The following is a 14908-nucleotide window of genomic DNA, read 5'->3' as shown; positions in this document are numbered from 1 at the left end:
TGGTAGGGATGCCTGAAGCTCCGTCCGGCTGGTCTTCACTGAGCTGCCCCAGGTTAGAGCCGCCACAGATGTCCCCATTGACCYCTCTGCCTCTGGGAAGTCCTCACGAAGGAAAAACTTCACCCGAGAAGCTGCTTGGGTTTCCTCATAATCACCTTGAGCGGACTTTGCTTGGATGTTTGCAATCGGATAAGGGAGGAAAACTGATTTTCTTTCTATGAGATTCAAATGAACCGTTCTCAGTAGCCCCACAGCTCTTCCCTCAGTGCTACATCTGCTACCTATATTGTCATTAAATCCCCTTTTTCCTGCCCATCTCTTCTGTTAGAAACACATATCTTTCCACAGGACTTAATCTGCTTTGAATAAACCCATCCAGAGCCCTGCGAAGACTTTTCAGCAGTGTTTTCCCAACAGCGAGCAAGGCTTCATCTTTAGCTGGTAGAAGTTCACACACATCAGTTCATTTGTACGAGCAGCTTCTTGCCTCTTCCAGCCGACACATWTCTGACATTCTAGTTTTCCAGTAAGAGGCCGATTTTCCATCAAAAGTGCTGTACCAGACGGGAGCCTTTCTTCTAAGCAGCCACTAAAATCAGTGGGTGCTTCCTGCTGCAGAGACCTGCCTGGTTGGCGGGCTCTGGGACTGCTCTTCATGCTGTCCAATGATGAGGAAGATTCCTGGGAGCTGTCAGAGAAGAAGAGTCCTGGAGCTCCCATTCTATCATCTTCTGGGACTGTGGTCTTTCAAAATGAATAATTCATTACAATAATTTCTGCCATATCCTGCCGCTCTCTAATCTTTAATTGGCACCCTGCAAGAGTCGTGCAGACAGACTCCAGTGGCATTTGAAGAGAATTGCACTGTCACCTTGAAAGGAAGAGGAAAGCTGCAGGTTCTCAGCTACGCAGCATACCCATTCAAAAGGTTTTCTGGAGCTGCATCACAGGAAAGAAAGGGGGAAAAAAAAGCAGAGGTGACCAACGGTTGACTGCAGAATATTTATAGAAAGAATTCTTTATGTGCACATTTTTTTCCTATTTTAAATATTTTTTCCTGTATTTTTGGAGGAATTAAAATAAGTTCTCTTTGACTGACCATAATGAAACACAATTAGGTACATTTTCATTAAAGTGTTTTTTTTTCCACTAAGTTGATATTCGAACACTGTATTTTCTTCAGAATGGCACTTTCTTCAGCTAACCTTTGGCATACCTCTGATAGGAGAAATAGATATACACAAGATAGTGTATTTACAAAACAAAACAAACAAACACAACATAAAAAACAAGCAATTTTCAGACTTACTCCCGTAGCTCTGATGAAGTCCTCTGAATTAGGTACCTTGTCCTTAGGCAGCGTTACTGTAAATGGTTCTGTTACTGTGCATWATATGACTGTATATATATGATAAATAAACTGCGGGATCACATAAATAAAAGGTGTCCCACAAAACTCCCAGGGACACAGCTTGGCCCTGGCAGAGTTACACCAAGACCAGACCGACTTTCCCCGTGCAGCCATCGATAGGCAGGAAGCACGCAGCCCTTCCAGGGCATTGTCCCTGGACAGCTCAACACAACTATCCAAGGTTTAGTTGGGTGAAATTCCTGTCCTCCTCCAGTAGCCAATAAATATTATCGAGGTCCTCAGAGCCTGAAACAGAGATTGCAGCAGTCCTGCTGCTCTCAGAAATGTCTTCTGTGGGATGAGCTGGTGCAACCAACAGGTCTCCTGCGACCTCCTTGGATGGGTTTTTTGTTGTGCTTTTGGGACAAGGAAGCAAAAAGATGACGGGAGCTACTTAATGATTCATTATTCATTTCGTAGCTATTAATGCTTGCAGCAGCGAGCATCTCAAGGCTCCCAAGTTGTTTGTTTTTTTGCCAGATTCCTCATTATGCACATGTAAACACCGGCAAATCGTTTAATAGAACAGCCTTTATTAAATAAGGGGAGAAGCTTTATTAAGCAGAAAGCTCCAGAGCTCTAATGACAAATATTTACAAGCTTGGGAGCTTGTTGCGGGTTTGGAAAGAATAATAGCATCAAATTAAGTATTTGGTAGAATGCTGCATGTTTTAAAATTCAAATCCAGAACTTGCTGTTCTCTGAGAGGAGAAGAGTAGAAAGATGATCTTGGCCTTACAAGTGCCCTCCAGCTAAAAGACACAGAGTGTGGAAAAATAATTCCCTAGCATCCAGCAAACCCATAAACAAGTTGTCTTTAGGGCTAGCAAAGAAAATCTCAAAGCTGAATGATAATGTTTCCACTGATCCAAACGTGTATTATTATTATTATTATTATTATTATTAATTGTTGAGCCACAAAGATTGCAAGATTTGTATTTTTGCTCTTGTCCAGAGCAAAATTTTCAGACATTCAGAGCTACCAGCCACAGACCAATCCATATCTCAACCAAGCCTGTACTTGAGCCTCTTGTTTAGGCAAATCATTCTCAGGGGAGCCACGTTATAAACTGCTTAGGACAAAAGCCAAGTTTTTTTTGTGCATGTGTCTACTTAGTATGTCATCATATATAAGTAATAATAAAAGCATGTCACCAAATACAAGTAATAACAAAAGCAATTCCAGCAGAGAATGAAAATAAGCAGAAAAGTAAAGGATCTTACAAGTATCACAAAAGCCTGCAAAGAAAACCCAGCCCCTTTGCATTGCAATTGCAATAAAGGCAACTGTAGATCTTTAATAAATCCGGACTTGCWGCCCTGGCTATTCCAGCCCTGGACATTGGCGTGGAGCCGATACCCTCCTACTGTACTGCTTGGCCACAGAGACTCTTCCACCTACTTAAGTGCATGAGGAGGGGACATAGTCATTTAAGGTGGGCTACCTAAGGCATGAGGACCATGAGAAGACCCATTTTGGTCTTATTTATCTCCTAGAATGGCACTTTGGACACTCCTTCCAGATGTCCAACAGTAGAAGGCTACCTATGACTCTTGCATTTGTGTCTCCTGCTAGGATAAGCTAGAAGCAGTCCTGCTCATGCCTATAGTAATATCTGCAGTATAACACGGTTCASGTTGTATTTTCTGCATGTATTCTTTCTCATGGTCTCTGCTAGCACTTAAACTGCCTTCTAATGGAAATGACTTTCAGCTTTCGGTCCTGCTAAGAAATTAGGTCTGCAGACAAATACACTTCAATTTATTGCTTTGCTTTTAATGAGAAGCAGAAGCAAAAAAAATGAAATATTAAAAACACTCCCGGTGCCCATGTGCCATTTTGTGGAATATAATAGCCTCATTATTAAATTCAGCAGTCAAATTTGCTCCGACACTGAAGTGAGCCTGTCTCATTAGCAGGCTAGCTATTGCTAGCAAGTGTTTAGTTAACAGATGGAAGACTTCTTCGTGRGTATTTTCCAGCACTTTTCATATCTTGCTGTATGCAAAACAAATGTTATGCAGCTTTTCATAAACTATAATGCCTGTAATTTAAAATATTTCAATTCACCTTTTTAAAAAGACTCTCTCAGTGCTTCCTTACTTTCCACTTGCAGAGAGGGTTATGCTCATTTTGCCAGCACGGTTTGTTCTGCAAAGCCCAGGCTGCGAGTTGATAATGGTGCTAAAAAGGAAACACAGATATCTTCCCTAGCGCTACAGAACAAATGTCTGGTGTTTACTGGGAAAGGCTCCATCGGAGGGAGCAAAAGGTTTCAGTTTGAAATTTGGAGTTTTCATGAGACCACAGTGTTTGACACCAATACTTAGAAAGCATTTTTGACTAGAAGTAGTAAATAAAAGATAAATAAATATTTTCTTTTGCTTAAATTGTTCTATTTTGTCCAGTCATACTGATTTTTGGTAAGATTGTGTCCTCATCTTATGAATGAAACCTCGATTTTACAATTCCAATTTTTTCTTCTTATTTTATTCTTCAAGGGCTATAAAATGCTCTCAGCTGAGAAACAGAGATAGAATTTTGTGATGACGGATGTATTTGTCATCCTAATGTCACATGAAATTATTTTGGGACAATGTTTCTCAAAAGTACCCAATATTCCTACTTTTAAAAGGAAATAGAAATGCATTAGCTGAGATTATCACTATTGCTAACGACCAAAGAGCAGGCCTTAGTTCTGGTTTTTTTTCAGAATATTTCTGATTTGCACAGCAAGAGCCTCAAAATACTGTTTTTCTCCTCCCATGCTGATAGCCATTGCAGGTGGATTGGAGCATTTGGAAAAGCAGCTGGGGGGAAAAACAACAAACGCCGACATAGAAAACAGAACCGACACGCACTGCAGAGCTTGCTGATGGGTGAAGGGCTGGTCTTTAACCGCCTCATCATGATTTCCCCTGAAAAGCAACAGATGAGGCAATGCAATATACCTTTTTTTCCAGGATTTTGCCTGGTGTGAAGCACTAGCCTCAACAGTTTTTAGCAATCATGCTGCTGAGAAGCCAGGGGTTGGAGAGATTGCTAAAAACTGCTTATTTAGTTGGTTCTAGCTGAGGTTTCTGATCTCATCAAAAGTATGTGACTACGGCATTTGCCACAGAGCAGAACAGCAATAACTCAGGACTCGTCACTTAAATCCATGTGGTCCAACTGGCCGTCTCCAGCCTTTAGCACACRAAACATCTCTCTTCTACCTTTTCCTTCAAAGGAGGGAGGAATAAATGCACACAGCCTGAAAAAAAGGCTCCTGGAAATGAGTAGCTGAGCACATGCAAGTAGCAAAATCCTGAATTCATTGGGCAATGAATAGTTTAACTTCTTTTAAGACAAGCAGCCTGTGGTCCCTGACATTGCTGCTGCTGCTGCACAAGTCTCCCCAAGCTTTGATTTCTGACCATTGCAAGTGCCRTATCCAGGCCAAATATCACGATTATTATGGACATTTGCACTGAAGAGAGTCCTAATGAAAACATGAAGAGCCCTGACCTTAAGTCAAATTAACCAGACTGCAGTAATAGAGAGGCAGCACATGTGGAGAGATCTCCCAGCCTTCATCTCATCCTGCATGTGAATGTAACACTTATTATTTCCCTGGCAATGAATGAATAAGCTACAGTGAGACCGCCMCTCGCCCTGGCTCTTCCCTGGATAATTAAACTTATTTTTATTCTGTATTTGCTCACCGTTGCGTCTCAGGAATATGCTTGGAGTTTAAGCTGCGGAACTCCTGCCAACTTCTATAGTTGCCCTCAGAAAGCAAATCACTTGCCCCCCAATTAGGAGGTTGGGGTGAAAGGAGAAAATACCACACATAGGGCAAACTGCAAAAACGGGCAGGTTTTATTCTTCATAATTCTTCCGTTTGCCATTTTCCTTCCTAGGAAGCTTGCTCTTGCTCTGCCGCTCCATCACAACCTGGGCTATTTGGTGCAAGGAGGAATCTGTCCCCATGGCTGTGACACTTAAGGAGCAGAGTAGTTTTTCTCTTCAGTAATAAAATAATAACTCTCGAAAAGCAAAACTTATCAATTAGGTTTAATTTGTTGCTCTAACATCCTGTATAAGAGCATGGAGACTCATAGTATATAAATTTGTCATCTAGGTCTTGTTTTCTTCTTATTATAGAGTTTTATTGAATTACTCTGGGTTGGTGATTTTACCACTGCTTATCTTTGTTCAGTTTAACTGAACATAGTCCAAGTTTCGGCTGGGGGACTTCTGCTTTTGAAAGCTAGAACAAAAGCACAGCTGAGATCAAATGATGTCCACRTCCCCTGCAGTCCTTCACACGCCACTGTACCAAGAGGAGTGAGTGGAGCTTCTTACTCGACACTAATTGACATTCATCCTCTTATTCCACACCAAATCTGACTTCCTTCACCCTTTTAGCTGTAGACTATTTGGGGACTATCTCTGCACTGCCTTCACTAAGCCAGCAAGACATTTTRTTCCAGAATGAACTTAGTTTGCTTAATGTCAGACTGCAGCTAAACACACAGAGATTCCCCCTAAATTCCCAGCTTTCTGGAGGACGAGAATTGAATACCAGCTAAGGAGAACAGGCTCGCATCCATGGCCCCTTCACTTCCAGCAAGGACAACTGTTGGACAGCCACGATTATTTTCTGCTTCAGTTTTCTTTTTAGCATTTATCCGATGAATTGACAAGTTGCATTGGATTTGGAGGGGGACAGGGAGCCAAGCCTGAGCCACCAGAAGAAAYGCGTTCGATGGGTGAGTCACTGTGCAGCTCACTGACCTCTGCTCCTCTCGCAGCTTTAACAGCACGGGTCTGAGTCGATAGCTGCTTGGAACAAAAGTTTGAACCGAAGTGTCCAGATCTGGGGAGTGCCAGATTTTTCAGGGCATAAAAAGCCAGTAGAATTATCCAGATTATCTGTGTGGTGACACCAAGCAGGGAATCTCCTCAAGCAAATCCCCTTTTTGTTTGTTCGTTTTTTCAGAAGCATCCAATCTCAATTTAGATCTTTCTATTCTTGGAGATTCCAGCCATCAGCACTTTGCTTCAGCAGACAGGGATCACCATCATAAGCCTTGCTTCCAGCCTGAACCTGACCTTCTCCATGCATCTGGACTYGATCTTTAGTTCAATGCATGACAGTGGGTAGGAGTACCAGGATGAATGAGATTTGACAATCATAAGCCATCCTGCTGCAGACAACAGACTGTTCTCTTCCAAAGATATTCCAGTTATGGGAAYGACTAATTCATCTAGTGTGGTCTGTAGTACAAAAATATCCCTTTGGCTATTTGACTAAGGACTTTGACAAATTTGAAATTGTAAATCCCAAATGTTGCATGTTTTCTAATACTTCTATCCCATCCTATTCCCTTAGTGATATCCTATTACATTATTTCATCTCAGTTCTCTCTCACACTTCTGGGTCGTTTGGGTCATTCATTCCCTATAAAAAGCACTTGCCCCCAAACGTGCCGGCTTTCAGTGGTGCTTCCATGGAATCCATCTTTCCCTGTGAGGCTGATCTCGGTGATTCATAACAGATTTCAAGAGAAGGACAAGTTTGAGCAAATGTTCCTCAGTAGGAGTGAAGCTGCAGCATACTTCAGCTTTGAGATATTTGTAGGGCATTAGGTTGCTTTTTATCAACCGTAGTCAAACTGCAGTTTATTTATCTCAATCTTTCCTGCTAAATAAATTACTTGAGACGCCAASCCATGTTTTTGTTAGCCATGTTGGACAGTACTCTTATTTCAAAACCAAAGGCCAACAAAAACACACTCTTATGGACATGAAATGTCCTTAACTGTGTTCTCTCAAATACTTTTATGCACATCTGAAATTTTTATCGAGCCCTAATGAAGGATGTTGTCCCAGCTGTGTGGCCTGCAGCCACCTCTCAGTACCTGAGAGCAGAAACTAGATTATGCTGAGACTAATGCACCACAACATGCCTTAATAGGTAATTTATAGCCTTGGTTTGAGGACCTTAAGTGTGTACATCTACAAGGGCTCTTAGTGTGCATTTAAAAGATTTTAGTTAAAGCCCATTAAGCCCAGGATGGATGCTCTTATTAAAAACACAGCATCTCTACACTAGTGGGGAGGAAAGAGGAAGTAAATCCTTAACTTCAACTCCTGCCTTAATTCTATTTAATTTGCCCATATATCCTCACAGGACACACTGGAAATGCAAACTCAACACCAGGTATTTCCTTCCTTTTTGGGAAAAAAGCTTCCATTTTTTGGAAGCTTCTTTGTTAAAAGATTTGTATAATTTCAGTAAAATACAAGGATCTGTGCTTGAATGCACAGATATGGGATGCTGTTACTGGGAAGCTGGCTGTTTATACAAGGTCCATGTGATCCTGCACTGCTACTAAAATGTCACACTTGGTAGCACTACGATATCATCAGCTGAAAAAAACAATTACTCTGCATCTACATGCAAAACATCAGAAGGATACAGGAAAAATATTCAATATGAGGCGTTACTAGCTGCTCCTTTTATCTGTCTTTTGATAAGGTTGGAGAGGAGGAAACATATCTCATGTTCCTCCAGTTGCCAGCCGCTGCAGCCATAACAACAAAATGTGTCTTAGATGAATAGAAGCTTCAGACACACAACTGAGGCACTTTCAGAGCATCCCGTGCCAGGCAGGCAAACGTTTCTATTCCAAACCAAGTGGACCTAACACCAACAAGCTCAGCTGCTCTACGGGGAACCGATCTGTGAAGAAGCGGGGGCAGAGCCCCGGGCAGGGTCACTCTGCAGGAGGCTTCTACGCCTGAAAGTTTTTCCATTCCTCCTGCCAACCATGTCAGCTGGTCTGATAAAGGATGTCACATCTCCCTGCCCACCTGGTCTCCGCTTGGAGACTCCCTTTTTGCGAATGTTACTTTCTAGACAGTTTCTCTTGTGTAGATTGTACAGGCTGAAAAAGTCCAAAACCAAACAATCTTAAACTCTTCTGCTTTTGTGCAAAAATATCTGCTAACCTCACTATCACCTGAGAATATAATAGGTGTTAGATAGCAACAAAAGATATTCTTCCAGGGTGAAAGAGCAGGATGATCCTCCCAGGAGAAGCTTGACCTCCTTTTATATTCCTTGATTGTATTTTTCCAGCTGTGATGCTGGGGCTGCTAATTGCTGGGGCAGGAGGCAGTGCTGAACCAGCCGGAACACCTTAGGAGGCTGAAGACACAGAATGCACTTTTGCCACCATGGCTGAGAAGCCTTGCATTGATTTTAGCAATATGGTCAAACACAAATGTCAGGAACACTTCAGAGAAAATTCTTCATATGACTCCACCTGACTAACATAAACTGAATCATATGAAGTATTGCAKAGATCTCTTCCACAAATTCATTTCTTTTTCTGAGATCATTTTTCAAAATAAGTGCAAGAGAACCAAGTAGGCACAGGAAGTCCTAAGAAATGATGTTTTAAGCAACATTTTTTTCCTTTTCCTTGGTTCTACATGTTTCCAAATGATGTGAGCTCCTTGGGTAAGGGCAATGGTTTGTCCAGCGAGTCATATGGAAGTCGGCAGAAGTTCGAAAGGACTGTACCTATCCCATCTGTTTCTTCTAATATGTTTGCAGCAAACTGTCCAGAATGTTTCTTGATAAGAGCTGGTCATGTTGAGAAACCCTTTGATTGARTGGTGTTGCTTGAGCGCATGACAGCTCACTCGAGAACCGTATGTCTCTTTCTGCTTTCACAACTGAGGTAGGGATGAGACCTACTCCATCAAATTCAGACTTGAATGCAGATTTTTTCCCCCCTGAGTTATGCAAAAGTTCTTACGCTCAGCTCATTCAAACCAGGGAAAATTAAAATTCTTGGGTCTACCASATTAGCATAGAAAACTCAGTAAATTTTCATCAGCTGACCTATGCTTTTGCACTTGGTTAAGAAAAACGCTACAACATATGTGCTATTTTTACATTTCTATATCTTGATCTTACCAGTAAAATATGTAGGTCAATTTTTTTTTTCTGCGCAATGAAGTAATCAAATAGTTTAGTAAAAGGGGGCAYATATGATTGGAGGATCTCAGCCTTATTTAATGCTGACTATTTTCCCCTTCTTCCTCTAAAGCAGACTTCAAGAACAGTTGAATGAATGCCTCCCAGAAAGGTACTAGTTACAAAAAAGGGTAAGTGACTACAGTCTTATCAATGATTTCAAAATATTCATGGTATTCCTTATTATCTGCGCTCTTGCCGTTTATTCTCCCTAAAGAAGCAAAGAGCTTTTTGTTTCTGTTTTTTTTTTCTTTTTTTCCTCCTTTTTTTTTAAATTCTTCCTGCAGATCGGTCTCTCCCAAGTACCCCAAGATGCAATCTTATTCTGAGAGAAGTCACACAGGAGCTCACAAAATATAGATAGTAAAAGGCCCATGTACACCGATAGTCCTGTAATTCAAAATCCAAGAGCTTTAGGTTCTTTTGCCCTTGGATATACACAGACATCTCCCTTTCTTGCTTCCACAAATGACTKCCTGAGTGATCCTGATAAGACCCATTGTTCTTTTCTTTTCCTTTTTTTTTTTAAGCAGCTTTAGCAGCTATATTTCAAGTGGCTGCAAATTTAAGATAGCCCCAACAACCAGCATTTGCTACAGATAAAAGCAAGAGTACTAGAGTCATTTGCAGCCATGCTCTGTGGAAGGGAAATCGTTCTATGAGACTATTTGACTTTCAAATGTTAACAGCCTTTGCTCGGCGTTTTTCGAAGGGGAGCTTTCCCCTGAATGTCATATGGGAATCCAAGGACTGGTAATGCCAAGCAAACCTGTAGCAGCTCCTTGAAGGTRAAGATACTGTTGACATGGAGAGCTGCAGGAATTAAGGGCAGTAAGTCAATGAGCGATAGCTGAAGCCAGAGCTCAACCCAATGTAAAGGAATTGGTGGTTTGGCCAGGTTGCAACCATGGGCTTGCCATGAGGGATGTGTTGTTTTGTTACTTGACCAAACTCTTGCTGCTCTCGTGTTGAGCTCCCTYCCAGCTAGTCTTCAGCCTTTGAAAGTCACTCTTTTTCCAGCAGAGTTACGTCTAATATCCCAGCATTTGCCTACATTCCAGATTAGTTCTCAAGAAGACAGAGTGACTCTKCTCACTCAGGTGGCATTCAGATTTCATAAAATGCGTGTATAAGCCTCACCATTGGACTATTTTGCTGCAGAGATGCAAATGTAGTTCAGTCACCTAAAAGTGCCATTTAGACTTGATTTCTTAAACTTGCTCCAGAGGAGTCAAGAGTAATCCCTGAGACCCATTCCACTTCCTTGAGACCAACACGTAAGGAGATGAAGATATTGTCCACCAGCAATCTCATCCACCCTCTCGTCAGGTCCAGGTCCTGTCTTTTTCCTTAGTCCTCATGTAGTTAGGACAGGATAGCGGATGGAGTTGTCAGAATTGGCTTCAGGCTTGCTTTTGTTGCATTTCTTTCCACATCAGTCTCCAGCTACCAAGATGTGTCCGGGATGTTTATGCTCAAAGCTAAAATTATTATTATATTTCAGAAAATGAGAGCAAATCTTTATGGAAGGCCTCTGCTGCAGCATCTCATTCAACCCCATAATTAAATGTAACTACCTTTATCTGTGTGAGTGTTGTTGTTTGAAGGAGAAAATGAGTAACATTTCAGCTCTTCTAGCAATATTATTTCAGAKTTTAGAAAACAGGGCAAGTTAAGTATTTTATAGATATATGCTCTAAGGTCAAATAATCTTCAGAAGAAAAATGGGTTTTCATTGAAAGGAAGCTGAGCTCAAGACAAGATTTGAATAACAAAATAACAAGCTGTTTTTGCCAAAAGCAAACAAACAGACAGAGCCATGTCTACTGAAGATCCCGTCATAGGGTCTTGTTTTCAACACTTATTGACACTTCCATTTCCAATGTAATTCTAAAAGCTTCAGCCTAGCTGCTGGACATCAACATTCAGAATTATGGTGTAACCTTAATTTAGATGTTAGAGACTATGACTGACCCTATGAAGAAGTCCAAGATAAAGCCCGTCAGTCATTTAAACCTCTAATACCGTCACTGTGAGCAGCTGATTTTTTTCTGTCCCTTGCACATTAGAATCCTCATAGGGCTGTTGTGTAGCACATATGATGCAAGTTAAATGTCATGGTGGGTATTACTTGGTCCCACTGAATTCTAGACTGCTCTGAAAATATGGGTTTTAAAGCACTAATCTCAATTTTTTATTTGCCAAATGGAAGATGAAAGTGAACACATTAAGTGAACACATATTTTGCTCCATTAGATACAGGTTGGTCCAAGACCTAAAAAAGTAATTGCTAGGTTGGGTTGCTTTGTTTTGAATTTTGGAAATGGAAGAAAACTTGAGCCACCGCTGCTGGATGGCACGAGTCTGATGCTCTTCTGCTGTCCGTGGTGCTGCAGCTAGCAGGCTTTTTAGCCAAATATGCCACTTTTGGGCACATTTTAATACCAGCTCTGCAACCAGTAACATTTTATTTCTGGTCTGAAATCCACATTGCCCTATCACCATTATTTAGCATGACGGGATGAGCCTAAAGCCCAGCTGTGTCTTAGGCTTGCTGCRTTCTCATAGTGCACCTCCTGCAAACCTCTTCAGACTGGGTATTATCTTAAACTTAAATTATGCTTCCAGCAAGTAAAGGTAAATGCTTRGATGGAATTCGTCTTCTAAAAATGAATTTTGTGCTTGAGGTATAAACACATTGAATTTCTATTCACAAAAGATACTTATCAAACTATTTCTACCTGAAATTTTCTAACACCCAATGCTCCTCAGACTATCTCTCTCTCAATACAGAAAAAGAGATGCRCTAAAAACAAAATAATTTGCCTAATATCTTGTCTTCAGTGTYGCAGAAGTATAGTACCACTTGTGGACATCTATCTGCTACCGAGTTGGAATATTAAAAGAGCCACTTATAGTTATGGTCTTAACACATAAAGTCCAAGTTTAAGACCTTTTATTCCCTCTTCTTCTGCTCTGATCAAGACATTTTAAATAATAGCTATTTACTTTCACACACAATAACTTATTATCTGCCAGACCATTTCTCTCACTCAGGAGATTAGCTATTCCAAAACAACTTCAAGTTGCAAAAGATGCTCTAGAAGGAGAATTAGTACTTTTCAGTGAAATTCAAGATAATGCAATTAGCTTTCTCCAAGAAAATAGCTAAAAAGATTACAATGGATTTTTGCAAGGCCTTTTTTTAACTCATGTAACAATTTTAAATTATCAAATATATAGCACCCACTAAAAAAAAAAAACAAAAAAAAAAAAAAAACAACTTTCATTGGCTTGAGGAGAATGGGGCACAGTTTTCATGGTTTTTTTGTTATCTTTGACGCCCTGTTCTACTTTAAACCTTCCTCACTAAAGTTCTCCTCTCTATATGTAGAGCTCTGAGATCWSGTAAATTCTTACTCATGGAGGTAACTACTGATGACTTCTGTGGGGTTACTCACAGACAGACGGTGACCACTTGGGCACATGGACTTGGCCACATTTGCTAAGCACTAACTAACTAACTACTTTTAGAGTGCAATTAAATATGCCAGATGCTCTGAAGATATGTTCAGAAATTCACTTACAGATGTTGCTTCTTAAAATCTCAGCAGTGGAAAGTGTCCAACTGCTGGTCACTCCATGGTTTGCAGAAGCCCTCAGAGCACTTGAACATCCAGTTCTATGAAGTCTTTGAAAACCCCATTTCACCTGCTTCTCTGCAAAAGTAGTAAAGGGAACTTCACATAAGACCAGGTCTTGGTAAACACTTTAAGCTTCAGGAGTTTTCCAAATGCAAAGCTCTCGGACTCATATGGAAAACTTAGTGCTATTTTGAGCTAGTACAGTCACTCAGATTATTGAAAACAAGTGTGTGGGCATTGTTGAGAGAGAATAACAGGAGTCTATGAAAACAAGTGGGTGATAAATGCTTTTCCTCACTGGAATTTTTAATTAATTTGATGGCTTGAGGCAGTTTAGATTTGCTGGCTTGTGATAAGAACAAATGATGAAGTAGTTTTTGTGTCAGGTTTGTTACCATTTGTGCAGCGCCCAAGGGACAGTCATAAATTAACTACTCTGAGGAGCAACAAGACTGTGGGCACTTAGCATATGCATTATTATGGGACCTCCAACTGATGYTTGTTTTCCTTAAGTCTCAGATGATACTAAGGATGAATATAGGCTGTGCTGAGGGGATGATATTAACTCATAATCATAAAAATGGACATAAAATTTAGCATGATCCAAAAGGAGCAATCAACTGGCGCATAGAAATCTACCTGTTCTGAATCAAGATCATCTTTTTTYCCCTGAGAACTACCTTGGAAGAATCCCTATCCACTCCCATTCTGCAATACAGGCATCTCATCTTGATCACAGCCTCCCGACAGCTTACCTGCCTTGCCCTTGGAGTTGAAACAAACACCTGGGACAAACATATCAGAGTGTGCACAGAGGACATGAGACGTGCAAATCAGGAGAAAAAAAAACTTACTTTTGCAGTCATGTGTTTTAAATGAAGGACTTCATATACAGAGCTCCCATTCTTCCCCTGTGGATCTTCTGTTCTGGGACGTCTTGTCAAAACTTACTATTCCTCATATTGTTTGGAGCATGTCATCAAGCAGGTGGCAGTATCAAAATAATATTTTTGTAAGGAATTTCTGCAAAAAAGAAAGGGAACAGAGGGGCTCAATTCAGCTAATGCAATAGCTAGCAAGACATGGTAAACTTCCCAACAGCTTGGGAACCAGGATGGAGCTCACTTCTGTGCAAGTGGGAGGATTATGCCACCATATGGTTGGTAAAACATATAGTTTTGCATGGGGTCCTTCCTGGCAGGATAGTACGGAGGTCTCTTTGGAAAAAAAAAAACTGATTAATAGCAGCAAATTTGAACCCAACCTGTCTTCAAGGTGAAAAATGGCTTTGAGGTTTCCTTCTACACTCGTCTCCAACAGACAAAATGCATCTCATTGCTCRTATGCTAAACATGATGCCCTACTTAGCAACAGCTTTAGCATAATCAAGGAGAGTTTGACTTGAATAATAGGGTGAAATTTAGTGTTATGCAGAACGACTGCTCTACCAATGCATTCATTGCAGGCCATTAYGCTGTCAAAACAGGACTGAAGGATTTAATGGTGTGTAAATTGTCCCGTAGCCCTTTGCACAGAAATAACTTTGATCCATGGGGATTTAGTGAGTTTTACATCTTGCCAATTCCCTACACAAGGTGAATTTCAAATAGAAGGAAAATGTCTGTGGGTACGTGCCTAGACTTTGAGGAAATAGGGCCCTGATATTTGCAYTAATATCTCGTGTTGCTTTATCACACAATTCCATACTTTATTCCTCAGAGCAGTTCCTTGAAGCAAGGATTCTAGACTGAATTTTCTCCAGACATTCACATGAAAGAACTAACAAAATTGATAAAGGGAATTTTCTCCATCATTAC

This window comes from Nothoprocta perdicaria, unplaced genomic scaffold, assembly GCF_003342845.1.
Source record: "Nothoprocta perdicaria isolate Ctin4 unplaced genomic scaffold, notPer1 scaffold_12, whole genome shotgun sequence".
Taxonomy (NCBI): Eukaryota; Metazoa; Chordata; class Aves; order Tinamiformes; family Tinamidae; genus Nothoprocta; species Nothoprocta perdicaria.
The sequence above is the reverse complement of the archived record's forward strand: the minus strand, read 5'-3'. Positions refer to the sequence as shown.